Consider the following 18996-nt stretch of genomic DNA (forward strand, 5'->3'; position numbering starts at 1 on the left):
TAAGCTGCAGAATTTTTTCTCAATAAGCCGAATATTTTGTCCGCCATTTAAAGTTCAATTATCTACTGAAAAGCTTTGTGTGTCTGCTTTTAAATAAAGTGCTCCAGGTTCCAGAAGCATAGACCATCCAGCACTCACAACTTGATGACCACCCCTTGGAGCAGAATTTCATCCAGTACATTTGTGATCCCTCCATGGCAGGAATATTATGATGAACCCAACAATGTTAACCATTCTTTATACTACTGTCTTCGTTTTTCCTTTATAGATGTCCATGCCTTTCTCATTGTTCAGAGGACTGAAAGCGACCATGTGGCACAATATATGTTTCTAGCCACTAAGTTTCCATAGGTCCCGATGTTACAAGAAAAGGGTGAGGAGTTGGGCCTGGAGGATCGAAAAATATTAGGTGGTGCTGCAGAACTGGGGAGAAGTGTAAAGTTGGAGAGCCTAGCCAGAAACCTGAGGTCTATTTAAACAGTTTCTAAATGGAGCAAGCTTGCCACATACCATTAACATTTTGTGGGGGGAAGGGCAACGATTCAGTATATATGGCTTTTGACCTTCATTTAACAGAAGGGAGGTGCTAACAACTTAGTATTGATACATAAAGCTGCTTTCCACTATCTAATCCACAATTGAAAGAGGAGATAGGTGAATAGAGAAATAAGGTTGTTTCGTGAGTTTGGAACACTTTACATCATTACAGAACACTGAACATTTGAAGTGTATAGGACAACTTTTAGGAACAACTGCTGGTGTACATGGATTGAGAATTGGTGGTGATCTTTTTAAATCAGTGAAAGGTGGAGACGTCAAGGAATTCTGTAACAATCAATTATGTGAACACATGCAAAACCAGGTTATCAGGGAATTCTATCTGGGTCTACTTGTATAGAACATATTAATACATTATATGTGAATAAAGTTTTCCCCTTTGAAGCCCGGGCTGTGGTACATTTGCAGAAACTGATATAATTAACACCACTTAAGAATTATACGTAGATGGTGCACCAGACCTAAACGGTTTACAAAATAAACTCTGTAGAGAGGACCACATATATTGGGACACTTGGTCACTGCCCTTATTTAAGGCATCGTTTCAAATACAAATATTTCCTTCATCTTGGATATTGTCTACTTTTCAGCTTGTACTTAAATAAATAAATACATTCAAAAAATGTGATCCCAGTTTGTTTGTTAACTATTGACTTCTTGCACTTCTGGACAAACAAGTAAGATGTTTGCCCGACGTCAGTTAAGACTTCTCAAATAGAGGGCCTTATAAAGAAAAGTAGCAAAATTCCAACTACCAAGCAGGATTAAGGTCAAACAGTGACAGAACAGGATATAGCTTAAAGTTGGGGCTATTGGTACGCTGGGAAATTTTCAAGTACATATCTAACCTTTATGTGTTTTATTGATTTTAACACCGATTTTGATGAAGGTGATGTGGCTCCAATATGGGGAAAACTTCAGAAATGGGATATTACAGCTCCCATACTGAAAGCAAATCAATCCTAGACTAAGACTTGGGTCAGGATCAAACTGGCTCGAAATTCCCATGCCTCAGGCAAACTCTTTAACAATTGAGGACTAAAACAAAGGTATATATCGGCATTGCTCTTTGTTGGCCACTACACTTGTAGGAAAGTGGAGCATTATGTGGTGTGGGGGTAAGTCCTCACCATGTAATACTATCACAATACCCCGAAGGTGGTCCTTGGATTCATACTAATAAATTGTTAGCTCAGTCCTGATAGAGTTGCAAAGAGCAGCCAGGCTTTACTAGAGGAACATGTGTTAATCATTTCAGAGTACCAACATGACGATAAGTAATTGACACAACTCCAGAGAAACCCAACACCAATTTATAAAAATAGTGTCTTTTTATCCTAATTTAAACACCAAAAGGAACGGAATTGTATAAATATACACAACTGGAGTTCTAGAATTTAGAATATAAAATCAATGCAAAATAATACAGTGAAAATGTAACATTGCAGTCAATGGGAAAAACCACTAGTGACAATTGGTCACTTGCAGGTAAAGTTGTGATGTACCCTCGCAAAGTAGAGGTAATGCAGGTCCCAGGACCAAGCTTTAATAGTCAGCTCAATTTTACCTGGCCCGTGGAGCCCGGGTGCAGAGTTATCCTAGCTGTTCCTGGCACTGAACAGGAGTCGCAGGAGAGCTGGTTTTACCACTGAAACAGTGCTGCAGTGGGAAAAGATTCAAAAAGACAACAGAGTGGTTGGTGAAGTTGGTCGAAAGTCGGATGGAAATCCCTTTAATGCAGTGTCAAGTAAAAAGGTTGGTTGCTGGACGAGCGACCAACAAGCCTTGGCAGCGGTAAGTAGAGCAGAAAGTAACTTTGACATCTGGTGGCCCAGGGGAACGTGGTATCTGCCTGTAACTTCATGGAAGGCAGGGCTACAGTTCCCACAATGGCCTACACCAACTGCATTTGGATGATCCCTTGGAGAGCCCGATGGCCAGCTACTCTTCGGATACTGAGCGTTGTTTTACCTGCAGTTTGCAGAGAACTAGTGCCACTAGTCTCGGAGAGTCTGAGGGTGCTTCAGGCTTCCACAGAGGTCCCTCTATCTGGGGGAACTGAGAGATAGCCTAGGACGAGTCTTGATCAGGCAGATCCAAAAGCATTGACACAGGTGCTGGGTATCCCTCCTTTGTTTTGTGCAAATCTTGTGGTGGATGACACAGGTCTCTTCTACTGTCCTCTTCGATGCAGGTTGCTCAGAAACGAGGTTTTGGTGTCAGGGGTGTCCCTTAAATCCTAGATTTAGGGGATTTGGTGGGTGGGAGTCAGTGGCCAATGGGTAGCTAGTCTGCCCCTGAGGTGACCACATGCGGGGATGTAGGTCACATTTTATACCCAGAACCCTTTATTTTGCCACTCCTAAAGGCGCCAGAATTCAAATTTTAGTGTACAGACCAGGCTTCTCACCGTAGAGGTGTGGCTAGCCTTCTGGGTGTTGTACACCTCCTTGAATTTTCTTCCTGCTCATGTGCAATTATGCCTGGGGCAGGGGGATGGCCGTTCCCTCCACTAGGAGTCAGCCATGATGCATATAAGACACTGCAGCGTTTGAAGCTCACAACCTTGATGTGCCACTTCACTAGCCTGCTGGGAGGAAGGAGGCGTGATCTTCTTCCTGCCCAAGGCTTTGTTCCTGACTCCTCAGAGTGTTAACACTGCCTGGCAGGAGGTCAGAATCCTGTCTTGGCAGCAGCAAATGCGGAAAATGCATGGGCTGGCCAGCCAGAGCATAGAGAAGCTGAGGCACATCACCCAGGAGATGAAATTCGTAGCAGGGGTGAGAAGGCACCTTGTTTGATAGCAAACATGACATATTTCGGGGGTACCATAATGGAGCTGCCAACCTCGAGAATGCCCATGTTATCCTATGGACTGCTAACACTTGTAGTGCAAGCCTATATGTCCCACTATAGGGACATATAGGCTTGCACTTTTATGTCCTCACTTTTAATATAATGCACCCTGCCTCCTTGGCTCAGGAGGTCTTCCTAGTAAGTGCCAGATATGGTGAGGGCAGTCAAGTTCGAGCAGTTTGTACTGCTCCAGTTGTCTGCAATGGTAGGTCTGCTGTCAGTAGTATACTAAGCTCACTCAGGGTGGCACAAGACCGTGCTGCAGCCCTGGGGACCCCTTTACCACCTATGCCCTGGGAACCCCATATATCATATACTAGGATCTTGAGATTCCCAAGTTGAACATAACAGTTTTGGAAAAAGCACAGGTGCTGTTGTCTGGGCAGCAGACTCCAGGGCACTATCAGAGTCATAACCATCAGCATTTGGAGAAAAAGGTGAGTGGGGGTGACCACACAAAAAGGGCACTTTCCTACAATACTGCTGACATAACAGTAGACATTTCTGGTATCAGGTTGTTTCCATCAAAACTAGGTAATCGTGCCTTTAATGTATTTCAGTATGCCAACAACACTATTTCAATAGATAACACCCACAATATACATTAATAACTCTCCATAAATTCATCTGGCAATATTATTTTACTGTACATGCAGCGAAATTAGCTGGAGGTGTGCAGTAAAGTAATATTGTGAGCTGGTGCGCTCTCCTCTATATGCCATTCCTAGTGGCATATGGAAAGATAGATCAGACAAACTCCTTCCTACTCTACGAATGATCTGCATCCAATCCCTTGACACCGTTGCGGTACCAACGGCCTGGATAAAGACATTGGTAACCTCACTGTTAAAGAAACCCCTGGTAGACATTCAAGAGCAGAGTAACTATCGCACCATTTCGAGAGCTCCTTTTTCAATCAAGATACTTGAAAAGTATCTTAGCGGGCTTTCTTAAAGATAACAGTTTGCTCGAACCAAAACAGATTGGGTTTAGGCCAGCCTATGGGACAGAGAGAGCATTAGTTTTAGCCACTACTGAACTAAGTATGCAAGTTGATGGTTGTAGAATGGTGGTACTGATCCTGCTGGACCTGTCTGCCGCCTTCGACACAGTGCCACCAAATTCTGCTAACACGTTTTAAAGAGATTGGGATAGGAAGCACACTCCTTAAATGGTTTGAATCCTACCTATCGGGAAGATTGCAAGCAATATCTCTTCCCCCGTTTGTATCTGAATATAAAGAAATTGGGCGTGGAGTACCTTAGAGTTCGGCCCTGACTCCCATCTTGTTCAACGTCTACTTAAGACCATTGTTGACTTTGATTAAGTCCTTCGGATATCGTTTGTAAACTATGCAGACGACACTCTAATAATATCACTGGGTAACTTGGACTCAAGTCAAATAAACAATCTTCATGGATGCCTGAAAGAGATGGCCAAACGGCTTGACGAGAATATATTAAAATTCAATGGTGATAAAACAGAATTTCAGTGCTGATCGCCAGAAAATCCACAATAGCAGCTTCCAGCTAACCTTTGGGCGTGGTAGAGATCTCCGATTTGGACATAACACATTCTGTGAAAAAGTTTGGAGTCTAAATTGACGATATTCTCTCAGTGGAGCCTTGCGTCATTAAAACAGTAGCTGTATGCCATGGACTCTGACGAAATCAGAAGAAAATTGTTCCTTTGCTCTCACAGCCTTTTAGGAAATTAGTTGTATAGGCTACTGTACTGAGCAGAGTGGATTACTGTAAGCCATTGCTTTAAGAAAGTCCAGACTATCTGCTCAAACAACTTCAACGGGTTCAGGTGATGGCTGCCAAGTTAGCACTAAATAAAGAGAGATGGGATTCAGCAACTGATACGCTGCAGGAACTTCATTAGCTTTCTGTGAACAAAATGTGCATTTTTAAGGCTCGATGCATATTGCATAAAGCATTAAATGGCAAGGGAGCCACATTTTACAACAGAAAGCTGGGTTGCTTAGACCAGCTCGAACCTTGAGATCATCCTCTGCCCGCCTGGTTTTTGTACCCTCCTTTAAAAACACACGACTTAGAGGCATGGCCTTCCAAGTCAGAGCAGCTCAACTGTGGAATGATTTGCCACTCTCCCTAAGAAATTATTCCAATCTGTTGAGTTTTAGGGAAAACGTTAAAACCTGGCTCTTTCCCCGGTAATTACATTTTACCAAACTAGTCCTATGTAACTATACACAGACTTGCCTCTGTACTGTTAATATATTACCGCCAAGACGCCCGTCAGATGATAGTTGCGCTCTGTAAATGATTAATAAAAATAATAAAAAAAACATCTGTCCATTTTAAAAACTAAAATCACTAGTTTATTGGCCGAAATCCCTACAACTACTCAACGTTTAACAGTGGCCTCTCCACTTGATGGTCACAGAGCCTTGTGAATAAGATCCAATGCTATGCCTTACACTCAATTCAACTCACAAATCACAGCTCAAAACCATAAAGACTAGCATGTAAACGCACCCTGACCTTGTGGCCTGCTATCATCACTATTGAAAACGCTGCTGCCATGATGAGCATCCACTATGGGGCTTCATCTGAACCTTGCTATCCACCACACCTTCATCAAGAGATTCCTAACAATCAGTAAAAGCATTAACACCCATTCTCAATGCCTTCATCGACTCAGCCACATTCCTGGACACCTGGAAACATGCCACTGACATGCCCCTGCTCAAGAAAACTCCCGCTGGCCTAGCCACATTTTCCAACTAGAGACCCATCTCCCTTCTACCATACCCAGCAAAGGTCTTAGAGAAACTAAGGGGCCGATTCCCAGAACTAATCTGAGACAAAATCCTAAACTTACTACTTTTGGTATTCATAGAAGGCATTTAGTAGTAGTAAAGTTAGGATTATGTCTTAAGTTAGGATTATGTCTTAAATTCTGGTCTTGGCCATAATCCTAAAACAAAATCCTAATTTAAGACAAAATCCTAGTTTAAGACAAAATCCTAATTTAGGACAGAATCCTAATTTAGGACAAAATACTAACTTTACTACTACTAAATGCCTTCTGTGAATACCAATAGTAGTAAGTTTAGGATTTTGTCTCAGATTAGCTCTGTGAATCGGCCCCTAAAAAAAATAACACCCCACCGACTAATCAGCAACCACCAGCTCCTCGATGTCACACAGTCTGGATCCAGGCCCAACAACAGTACAGAAACAGCACTCATGGCCGTCACAAATTACATCTACATGATCGTTGACAGAGGAGACGCGGCAGCCAATGGCGTAACACAGGCCTCTGCAGTCTCCGCGGTGTGGAGGGCTCCCCAACCCCCGGGGCCCCCCTGAGCACAGTACTCTGGGCAGAAGTCTACTGATTGAGTCCAGGGTGGGGTCCCTCCACACACCTTGCAGGGGGGCCCGCAAGTTTCATTACGCCAATGGCCCCAGCCCTCATTCTCCAGGACCTCTCTGAAGCATTTGACACAGTGTCACACCCCATCCACATAAGATGCCTGCATGAGATTGGCTTCCAAGGACACACTCGCCGATGGATCTGCAACTTCTATCCGTTAAGAACACAAGCTGTCAACCTGGCACATTACCCCTGACCCACAAACTCATCTACGGAGTCCCTTAAGGTTCGTTAATCAACCTCACCCTTTTTTTAATGCGTACAGGATCCCTCTGGGCAATATCAACCATGCGCACGACATCAACTTCCTCTCCTATGCAGACAACACAAAACTCACACTCTCCCTCTTGGACAAGACCTGCAACAAATTAACTGCCTGTATGACTGAAGTCACTCGCTAACAAGATGAAAGCCAACTGTCTCAAGCTGACAACACTGTCCCAACATTGACAAGACAGAAGTATTGATTTTCGTCAAGAACACCTCAGCATGGGACTCCAACTGGTGGCAGGCCGAACTCGGACCCAAAATCAAGAACCAACGCAAGGAACCTCAGAGTAATCATCGACATCAAACTGGACATGACTGCACAAGTCAACAGCGTCACTGCATCCTGTTACCACACCTTGAAGATGCTGAGGAAGATCTTCAAGTGGCTCACAAGCAACGGAAGAAAAATTATCATTCACGCCCTAGTCAACAGCAAGTTGGACTATGGGAACACCCTCTATGCCCGTCGGGATCGCCAAGCAACTCACTAGAAGACTACTGACCATCGAGAGCTCAACAGCCAGACTCATCCTCAACCTCCCATACAGAATTTACATTACACCACACCTCAGGGAACTGCACTGGCTTCCAATACACAAACATGCTAAATTCAAACTCCTCATAGACACATTCAAGGCACTCCACAACTCGGGCCCCTACCTGAACAGTTGGATCTCCTTCCACCAACCATTAAGATACCTCCGCTGTGCAGGACTCCTACTCTCCAACATCCCAATCATATCCAGAACCAGATGAGGACGAGCATTCTTTCACATCGCTCCTAAAGTGTGGACCAACCTCCCTCTCCACATCAGAGCTTCCTCCACTCTTCTTGAATTCCCAGAGAGGCTGAAGACCTTTCTTTCCAATTAACCAATCTACCATAGGTAGATCTAGGCATACACACCTGCTCAGAACAAGGATACCTTTGCAAGTGAAAACCACTTTACAAATACACAAATCAACTAAACAAATTTTCAATGAAAAGAGCCATTTTTGGTAGCTTGCTTCCAATTAAGAGAGGCCTCCCCAGGCACATCAAAACTTTAACCTCAACTTTAATATATGCAGAAATAAGTAGTAAAGAAAAGCGGAATAATCATTGGACAGATGTTTTTCAGGACTGCTTACAAATACTGGCCTTGACGAGTTTTTGGACCATGTTACACCAAATGCAGTTAAAGAAATAAACAGTAATGGTATCCTCCCGCACCACAGACCTTGAAGTCTTTAAAGAAAATGGGGACTAATAATATTGTTGATGGCTATAGCTCGGAATTACCTTTTCCCTATCGTACGAGCGCACTTGACAGGGAGACCGGGCTGAATTTTTTCTGGTCTGGCTACCTGTAAGCCCCAAATGAATATTGTTTTTCTTTAAAACACAAGTAAACTTTGGTTCACGTTATTTGCATTTGCTCACACTTACAGACCAACCGTAAAATATTGAATATACTATTTGTAAGAGTAGGAAGGCAGTACCCCTTTCATTTCGTGGGCAGATATTGATGTTGACTTGAAAAGTGATTACATTCATGAACAGTATCATCAAAAGCATGTTGAAAGCTGCATATCCTTTATGTTTTATTGCAGTGGGAAATTAACATTATTTTATTTTCTGTACATGAATTGTGTTATTTGTTTTAGTCTCTTATTGTACTGATTTTAATCAACCAGCTATAAAATCACTTGACTGCATTCACTATATCTTCATAGAATCGTGCCTTGGAAGACTGGATGTCTGTGTTCTGTATTCACTATATCTGGATGGTAGGATGATCTGGAGGAACAAACTGCTGGGGCCCTTGTCATGCTGTACTTGTATGGGGACATGTCCCGGGAAGAGAGGATGGGTGGGGCTTGGATTCCCTGTATCAGTATGGTAAAATGCTCACATGCTAGTCAAATAGCACACATTAAGGAGAACAAAGCACGCACACCCAATACAGCTCAGATATGACCTAAGTGTTGGGCCTGGGGCTTCAAAAGAATTATTAGCAAAACCTACCACAGAGCATTTTACACAGAATTCTGTACAAACATAACACGGATGTCACATAGTTGGGTGCTGAAGTGGCCACAAACATCCATTATTGCAAAGATATATCACTTGGATGGACATCAACAAGCCCACAATAGCACTCAAAAAAGGTGTTACCAATGGCAGATATACACAATATAAATAGGTATAATGTACAGCTGGTATTATCTATACAAGTCTTGGAAAAAAATAAAGGATTTTATTGCAAAAATTGATGGTTTAAAAAATTATATATCATAAAGTGATCCAGAATCCTGAACTTGGAAAAAATTGTGCAGTTTCTGTGGCCATGAACCTCTGCACTAGAACAGGTCCAAGACCAAAAATCATGTTTCAAGGACTGGACATTACTTAAGACATTCTGTGCTGCTGCTACTTCTTTTTAATCAATGGGACATCCATTTAGAGTATTTGGACTAGCTTGTGGCACATGTTCTGGAATAACTGGCAGCACACAATATTATGCTGAAGCACTACATGTAGTGCTGCTTGTGAAGGTCTTAGAGATGTGTTACTAGCATTTCCTCTGGTTTTCACATCCTGCCTGAGGAGGCGACCTGGTACGATGAATAACAGCAAGCAAAGAACTGAGGTAAAGTTGGGAAAAGGATCACAAGACCACAACAGCTGTAGAATCCAGGATCTATAGTTAAAAGGGAAAAACAGAACTGATACCCTGTGGAACGCATCAGCTTCATGGACAAAGTCACTCTGGCATCTCTTGCACCAATAAACAAGTTAATTACCTTCGGTAACGCCTTATCAGGTAGAGACTCTATCTAGCCTTAGATTCTTTACCCTAGAATTATTACCAGGCGTTAGACTGGATCCGGAACTTTTTCATGAGCAGTATACCTGCGTGCCAGTAGGTGGCGTTGTTCGGCTCTGCGTGTTGTTGTTGGCATCATCCGTGTCACAAGCGACGTCCGTGGTTCCTATATAGGCATACTGATGTCAGTTATTTTTTGCAACGTTCCCTACCAGAAGCATTGAGCTATGAAATACACTGACCACTGGTATGGAAAACTAGGGCCCTGAAAGGGAAAGCGCTGTCCCTAGAAATCCATTCGCGGACAAGGAGGATAGGTAGGTCAGTAAGGAATCTGCAGCTAGTCTCTACCAGATAAGGCGTTACAGAAGGTAAATAACTTGTTCTTTTACTTGAGAATTCTAGCTGCAGATTCCTTACCTTAGAATAGATAACTAAGCAATACCTTCCGGGAGGTGTGTCTGCAGATCAATTTCACACGAGGGAGTCCTGCAATGGGCAATGTGCCCACCCCTACGGACTATGGGTTGGTTTACATGAAATGGAGTGACCACTTTCGGAAGAAAGGAAGCTCTCGTACTAAGCACCACTTTGTCTGGGTAGATGTTAAGATAAGGAGGCTTGGGCACTCACTGACCCTTTGGGCAGATGTTACTGCTACCAGGAAGGATGTCTCAATAGTAAGGAGCATAAGAGGACAGTTAGACAGTTATACAAGGGCTCAAACTGAGTGCACATCAGGAACGTCAGGACCAGATTAAGGTCACACTGAGACATAATGAAAAAAGAGGAAGAATATGTTGCTTACCCTGTGAGCATCTATTCGTAGTGTGTAGTGCCGTAGATTCATATGCCTAGTATATCCTGCCATCTAGTGTTGGGCTTGGGCATTCACAAGTAGTTTTTCTTCACAGAGTCTTCGAGTCAAGAGGTATAGTGACTTCTCCTCTAGTGAGCATTGTGCATGTTCTTCTGATTCTTTGTTAGATATAGCTACCAGGGAGGAGGGTGGGTGTATATGAATCTACAGCTCTACACCCTACGAATAGATGCTTACAGGGTAACATATCCCATTTGTAGCATGTGTTGGCCGTAGATACATATGCTTGGCATCAAATGTAAAACAGTGCTCCTTTAAGCGGTGGTCAGACATTGGTTGGTGTAGATGTTTGAAAAAGCGTTCTTAATAAAGATTGACCCACTCTAGCGTGTTAATTAGCTAAGACATCAACATAATATTGTTTTGTGAAAGTCTGTGGGTTATTTGTATATGTAGCTGCTTTACAGATATCCACTAATGGGATGTTTTATAAAAAAAAAAAGGCCATCAAGGCTCCTTTCTTGCATGTGGAGTGAGCTTTTGGAGGTACTGTCAGTACCCTTATTGCTTTGTGGTAGCAAGTCTGAATATATCTAACTATCCATCTGACTATCCCTGCATTGGGATATGAGAAAACCTTGCTGTCGAATTACAAATGCAACAAAGACTTGCTGTGTTTTTCTAAAAGACTTGTTTTTCTCTATGTAGAACTTTAATGCCATTTTAACATCAAGTGTATGTAGGGCTCTTTCTGCTACTGAATTTGGTTTAAGGTAGAAAACAGGTAGCTCTATAGTTTGGTTTGAGTGAAAAGCCGAAACTATCTTTGGTAGGAATTTTGGGTTAGTACAAAGTACTAATTTAGTTAGAAGTATTTGGAAGAATGGTTCTTCTAATTTAAGTGCGTGGATTTCACAAATTTTCCAGGGTTTCTGCAAAACGTTGTTGTTGGGGGAAGATGCCGGGCCCACTATGCAACACTATACAACAGAGACACATTTATATAGATATACACATATCCTATTATGGCATGTTACATACTATAGTTTAAGGCTACAAGGACCTGACTATACATATATATGGTATCTGTTTATTTAGTACTTGCTGTTGGTTCACTCTGAACTTTGCATGCTTCATTTCAAATAGTTCACTAGCATCTTGGACTGCAGTTAACGCTACAGCTCACCATTCAAGAGTACCTACTGATTTCTATCCAGAACTGCAGTTTGACAAGACTGGGTCTTTCTGAATCCCATTTCTCCGCCACTACCGTATTAACTGCAGATCCAAGAATATGGGATGTTTGCTCCAAGTTCTCCTCCAATACACCCTGCAATGTTATGCCAAAACCCTGTTTTTTTTCCCCACTGTCATGCCTTGCTTCAGGCATCTAAAAGACATCAGCTTGATGTAGGTGCTGCAATTCATTTGATTACACTTTTACTGGCCTTGTTAAATCAGCACCTCTTCTGTACCTCCCCAGACAGGAAGAGGTGATGTAAAGAGTGAATGTCCTTTGCGCCATGAACTGGAGGTGTTAGGAGAGGAGTTGTTGTGGTTCTCACCCGATGTACAGCTGGCTGTGTTTGGGGGGCCACTGGTGATACGCACTCCTGCTGGTCCAGAGGTACTATCTTCAGGGTCCGAGGTTGCGGAGTGGCTATCTACTTCATTCTCCTCTATGCAACCTTTTTGTACCTCAGTCACACCTGCTGCATCTGGCACCATATCTACCTGTTCTTTTCTAAAGTTTTTCTTTGGGGCCGCTGAGGTTTCTTTTCTAAGGCGGCTGTGGACCCTGATGTGGTTTCAGGGGAAGATTCATAGTGTGGTGTTGCTTTTTCAGGTTTAAGGCTCTGTGTAGCAATGATAACAAGTTACTTACCTTTGGTAACGTATTATCTATTAGAGACTGTCTAGCTACAGATTCCTTACCTTTGACTTTCCCAGGAGTCAGGCGGGATCCGGAAACTTTTGCTGAGCAATAACCCTTGCACGCCTTCGAGTGGCTCCATTTAGCTCCATGTGACGTTAGCATCCGTTATGATGTTGCAGTACCTATATTGGCACCACCCAGGGAGAAACCCTAGCCCTATAACATTAGTCCACAAAACGGGGAGGCATGGGTGAGGTTGTAAGGAATCTGCAGCTAGATAGAGTCTCTACCAGATAATGCATTACTGAAGGTAAGTAACTTGTTCATCTGATAGAGACTTCTAGCTGTAGATTTCTTATCTTTGAATTAGATACCCAAGCCATACCATCCCAGCGGTGGGTTGCGGACCAATTTTTTTTTTTTTTTTTAAACGTTTTTTATTGCAACATTTTCAGCAACATAACCATCGGGGCAACCGGCACCCCCTACAGTCTCCGATCATATTCTTTGGTTCAGTAATGCACACAGCCATTCAGCCCACATCCCGGGGGCCGGGCGGCATATATAGACAGTGAAGCAATGTAACACAACTATCGCCTCACAGCGGTGCCTGGATCATGCCCCACGGGAGCCTCTGCTTTTCTGTCCCAACAGCTACATTCCTCATCCAACTCAATATAGCTTTACCCTCCCACCTCAGGGAACCCCCCCCCCCCTCCCATCCCACCCCCCAAACGGCTGCTGTTGTGGGCCCCTCCAGTGGTCCCTAACTCTAAGTCGTGCCATCCATCAGGGGTACATCTATTGTCCTCAGCCTCAAGGACCTCCGTTCTCCTCGCGCTCCCGTTCTGCCCGCTCGAGCCGGCAATCCTGCAGGGCCTGCTCAATCTGCTCCCATGCCCTTACCCACTCTAACCCCTTTTCATTGTCCGCCTTAATCGCTTGGCGCCGTCCGACTTCACTCTCGCATCTAGACCATTTTAATAACTCGGAGATCCACCGCCCGATTGATGGGCCCTCCCAGGACTTCCAGTGCCACGTAATCTCTCTCTGAGCCAGCATAAGCCCCAAGTCAATAAATTTACTCGTCACTTTTGTCTTTGCTGTGTGAGGGAACCAGAGCAGCAGGCACGCCCCCATATCAAACTCGACCTCCCTGTCCGTCGCAGTATTCAAGATCTCTCCCACCTCAGTCCAGTACGACCCGAGCTTCGGGCACCCTCACAGCATATGCTCTAGTTTAGCTCCCAGTGTGAGGCAGCGCGGGCAAGCGGCCTCCTGTACCTTAAAGTGCCGGCTAATCTTTCCCGGGGTCAAATACGCCCTGTGAATGATGAAGAAGTGCACCTGCTGAAAGCGGGCATTCCCGCTACCCTTCCATGTCCTCCGCATGATGTGGCTCCAGATCGTGTCCGGAATGGGTTTGCCCATGCTTTCCTCCCACCGCTCCTTCAATGCCGCAAGCGGCTCCAACCCCTCCTGCAGCAGTCTAGCCTGTAGGCATGTCACTGCCTTAATCGTGCCCGCCGCCATTGCCACGTACTGGCAGGTTAGTGCCACAGAGGGCTCCTCCAGCCCCTTTCTCCAGTGTTTTTGTATCGCCGCGCTCACCGCCGCGTGCAGGAGATAACTCCCATCCGGGAGGCCAAACTGCTCCTGCAAAGCCCCGAAGGGGGCTAGCACCCCATCTATATAGAGGTCCCCCACCATCTGCAACCCCAGCTCCTCCCACTCCGCTAGCGGGGACCAGTCGCCTCCATGCGGCAGCGCCGTCAGCATCCCCAGCGGGATCTCCGGTGCATAAGGTCTTACCGTCTTTGCTCTCCGCATGCCCCTCTGCCAGCATAGCCGGAGAGTCCGCTCCTCGATGGACAAATCTCTCAGGTCTAATTTCTGTTGCATGACTATATAAGACAGGACATGTCTCTGGATGCCCGTCCCTCGTCCCAGCTCCGGGCCCCGGAATACCCTGGCCACGTTCTGTGTCAGCACTTGTAGCTGCGCCGCTAGGTAGTATAATTCAAAATCGGGGACCGCCAGTCCCCCTTCTAGTTTAGGCCGCATCAGAACCGTCAGGGCTACCCGTCGCCGTCCCGTCCCCCATAGGAAGCTGATGATCTGCGACTTCAATTCTTTAAAGATCCGCTGCGGGATCCATATCGGCAGTGTGCGGAAGTAATAGAGCAGTCGGGGCAGAGCCACCATCTTCAGCAACGCGACCCGGCCCAGCACCGAGAGCGGGAGGGGTGGGTTGCGGACCAATACCTCAAACTAGGAAGTCCTGCAGGACAGAACGGCAAAAATGCGAGTCCCTTTGGACCGGACTGTCCAGGTAGTGTTTGGCAAACGTGTGCAAAGATACCCACGTTGCTGCCTAACAGATGTCCAGGACTTGGACACCCTGATCCAAGGCCGTAGTCGAAGCATTCCCCCTGGTGGAATGGGCCCTTAATCCCTCAGGGGGCTGCTTCTTTGCCAGGGCATGGCAGATCTTAATTCAGAAAATGACCCAGCGAGAGATGGCCCTTTTCTGCACAGCCCTTCCCTTCTTAGCTCCCACGTACCCAGCAAAGAGTTGGTCGTCCACCCGGATTAGTTTTGTACAGTCAAGGTAGAACGACATCGCTCTTTTTCGGTCCAGTCGGTGGAGATGCTCCTCCTCTTTAGAGGGATGTGGGGGAGCAAAGGAAGCGGGCAACGTGATGGATTGATCCAGATGGAATGGGGTCACAACCTTTTGTAAAAAAGAAGCCCGGGTGCGAAGCACCACCTTTTCCGGAAAAGCCATCAGATAGGAAGGCAAGCAGGATAACACCTGCAACTCACCCTTCGGGGCAGATGTAATCGCCACTAAAAAGGCTGTTTTGATGGTCAACAGCTGGATGGGACAGTTATGTAAAGGCTCGAAGGTAGGTGAGGACCAAATGAAGGTCCCACTGTGGCATAACAAGGGGCGTGGGTGGAAACAAGTAAGCCAGCCCTTTTAGAAACCCATGACCAATTGGAGACTTAAAGAGAAGGCTGGTCTGGCAGCCGCAAAAAAGCAGACAGCAGAAAGGTTCCCAAAGCAGAGCCCTGCTGGGCAAGGGTCAGAATGAATAAAAGAACAGTGGAGAGAGAGGCAGAAAGAGGGTCAATGGACTTTTCTGTACAGTATAATACAAATTTCTGCCAGCAGCAGGCATTAATACCGTCTTAGTGGAGGGCCTCCTGGACGCAAAATAACGTTACATACTTTGGGAGGAAGGTCAAAAGCCATCAACTACTGCCGCTCAATCTCCACGCATGGAGGAGCAGAGTTGACAGGTTCGGGTGGACAACCCTCCACTGCTGCTGCGACATAAGATCCTCCCGAATGGGGCAGCCTGATTGGAGGATCGATGCTCATCTTCAGAAGCTCTGGATACCAAACTCTCCTCGCCCAGTCCAGAGCCACAAGAATGACTTGGCCCGGTCGCTCCTGATCTTCAGAATCCTGAACATCGGAATCATAACCTGAATATCCTAGACTCGCTGCTCAAAACCGCACTGTGTCCAGAACAGCTCCGATGAAAGGGAGCATCTAAGAAGTCAGGTGGGACTTCAGCATGTTTATAGAGAACCCCTGCGAATGCAGGAGGTTCGCCATAGTATGAAGGTGGGAGATGACAATCTGGGGCGAGGACGCCTTCAACAGTCAGTCATCGAGGTAGGGAAAAACTGACACCCCTAACCTGCGCAGATGATCTGTGACAGTCGCCATCCCCTTGGTGAACACCTGAGGGGCACTGGTAAGGCCAAAGGGCAGCACGGTAAACTGAAAGTGCTCGCGGCCTACCATGAACCGCAGGTAACGCCTGTGGCCCGGCAGGATGGGGATGTGAAAATATGCATCCTGCAGATCCAACGCTACCATCAAGTCTTCTTTGTCTAGGGAATACAAGACCTGAGGTAGAGTGAACATCTTGAATTTCTCCTTCTTGAGGAAGAGATTGACACTACGAAGCTCTAAAGTGGGCCGCAACCCTTTGTTCTTCTTCGGAATCAGAAAGTAACGGGAATAACAGCCACTGCCTACTTCTGAACCCGGCACCCTTTCTATTGCTTACTTGGCCAAGAGAACTGTAACTTCCTTCTGGAGCAATTTTAAATAATCCTACATCAGCCGTTCCGGATTTGGCAGAATGGAAGGAGAAAAAGAAAGGAAAGCCAGAGAATAGCCCTCCTGAATGATCTGCAAGAACCAGTTATCCGATGTTATGGACTTCCAGTGGGGGAGATGATGGATTCTCCCGCTAACTGGAGTTGTGTGGTCTTGCTGAGTCAGACTAGGAGTGCTTGGAGGCTGCGGCTGTCGATGGCAGGGTGGCTGACTACTTCTGGCTTCCATTCCTAGGTCGAAATGAACAGAGTCCACGTCCCCACACGGCTTGGGAAACCTGCGTAGGACAGTGGCTGGAACTGGGCTGATACGGCTGGAAACCCCTTCAATTGCCACAAAAGGGGCAAAAGGCAGGCTGGCCATGAGAAGTAGAAGAGAGGCCCAAGGATCAACCTCAATAGGGCCGTATCTGCCTTTTCCCCAAAAAGGCAGGTTCCATCAAAGGGCATGTCCATCAAATTTGCCTGGCCATCACCTGAGAAGCCAGTTGTCTTAAGGCAGGAGTGGCGCCTCAAGGCCACTTCTGTGGAAATCAATATGCCAAGCAAATCCATTGTATCAAGGCCACCCCTTATGGTGAATTTTGCTGCATCTCTCCCGTCCTTAACTGCCTGAGAGAGCACTGCCCGGGCCTTCTCCGGTACTTGTGCGCCGAACTTGCACAACCGTCTCCCAAAGAGAGAGGGAGAAATGGGCCAATAAGCATGCGGTATTTACCGACAGCAATGCCAGGCTGGAGGAAGAAAACATTTTCTTCCCAGATGAATCCACCCTCTTGAATTCCCTATCCGGAGGAGCGTTAGGGGAAGCGCCCTGTGATGTAGAGGCCTGTACCACCAAACTTTCTGGGGTGGGGTGTTGACTGAGGAACTTTGGGTCGCCTGGAGCTGGGCGATGGTGGCGTGCAATTGTCCTATTCAGAGGGGCACCTGTGCTAGTCTTGGATCACGTACCTAGAAGGACATCAGTAAGTGCTTCATTAAAGGGCAAAAGGGATTCTGAGGTGGAAGCCCCAGGCTGAAGCACTTCAGTCAGGAGATTAGTCCTGACCTCCACTGAGGGCAGCTCCAGTTCAAGGACCTTGGCTGCCTTCTTGACCACCATGACATAAGATGCCCCCTCCTCCGTAGCCACAGTTGGCCGAGAGAGCGTGCCAGTATCTGGAGAAGTATCCAGTCCACTGGCTTCCCTAGGTTCCCCATACCAGTCCAACTGCTCTGCGGTCATCCTGGTGTTCCAGAGGATCCATAGAACCTTCCCATTCCTTTCTCGAGCCTAACACTTCCACAAAGTGATCAGGTGGCAACATAGAACCCCTGGGTTCAATCAACGTTTAAATCAGTGTCGAGCAACATTGTTCTGACTCAGTGTCGTCAGGGATAAGGATGGGGCACCGCCGATGGGCACCGGTGGCACCTACTTCGTGTCCGACACCAGGGGAGGTCGCGGTGGCATGACCGGCATCGACCCAGAATCGAGATTGGATCTCTGAGGCCCCACCGGTGCTGTGGCCAAAGTCAATGGAACCTGAATCGGACAGGACCCTTTCCGACCCCGCGGGGCCCGAAGGTTCACCAGAGGGGTCAGCCTGCTCAAATACGTGCCGCATGGCTTCGTAGAACTCTTTGATCTGAGCGGGGGTCGCTCAGGCTCCTGGAAAAGGAGGGAGGCAAGAAGTCTACCCTGGCCCCAGCTCTTTAGAACCGTGCCTAGAGCGTCGATGCTCCTAACCTCCTTCATCAATGAACGACAGTCTAGGTGAATATGAAGTCTGCTTGGACTTCTTCTTGTGCCTCTTCCCCGAGTGTCCCGACACCCCGAGTGGAACGAAGAGGACTTTGGGCTCCGAGAACAGTCCCGCGACCTCCTCTTCCTCGATCGGGACCGAGACCTACGCGGAGTCTTGCTTGATGGTGTCGGCTGTCGTGCTGCAAGTAGCTTCAAAGCCCACTCCTGTAAGGTCTTAGGAGCCATGGCTTCACACGCCGAACACGACTTCAGATCGTGGTTACGCTCGAGACACCAGAGGCAGATGAGGTGGGGGAATCGGTGACCGACATTGTACGGGGACAGGCCCCACACGGCTTAAACCCAGTCTTCCTCAAAGACATCTTCACACACTATGAAAAAAGAAATCTGGAATTCGACAAAAAGTAGAGAAAAACCCGGATCGGTGCTTAACTGTCACAGAAAGAAAAGAACTGACATCCGCGTGCCTGGGTGGCACCCATATAGTAACAGTGACATCATAACCGAC

This window comes from Triturus cristatus, chromosome 3_2 (genome assembly GCF_964204655.1).
Source record: "Triturus cristatus chromosome 3_2, aTriCri1.1, whole genome shotgun sequence".
NCBI lineage: Eukaryota > Metazoa > Chordata > Amphibia > Caudata > Salamandridae > Triturus > Triturus cristatus.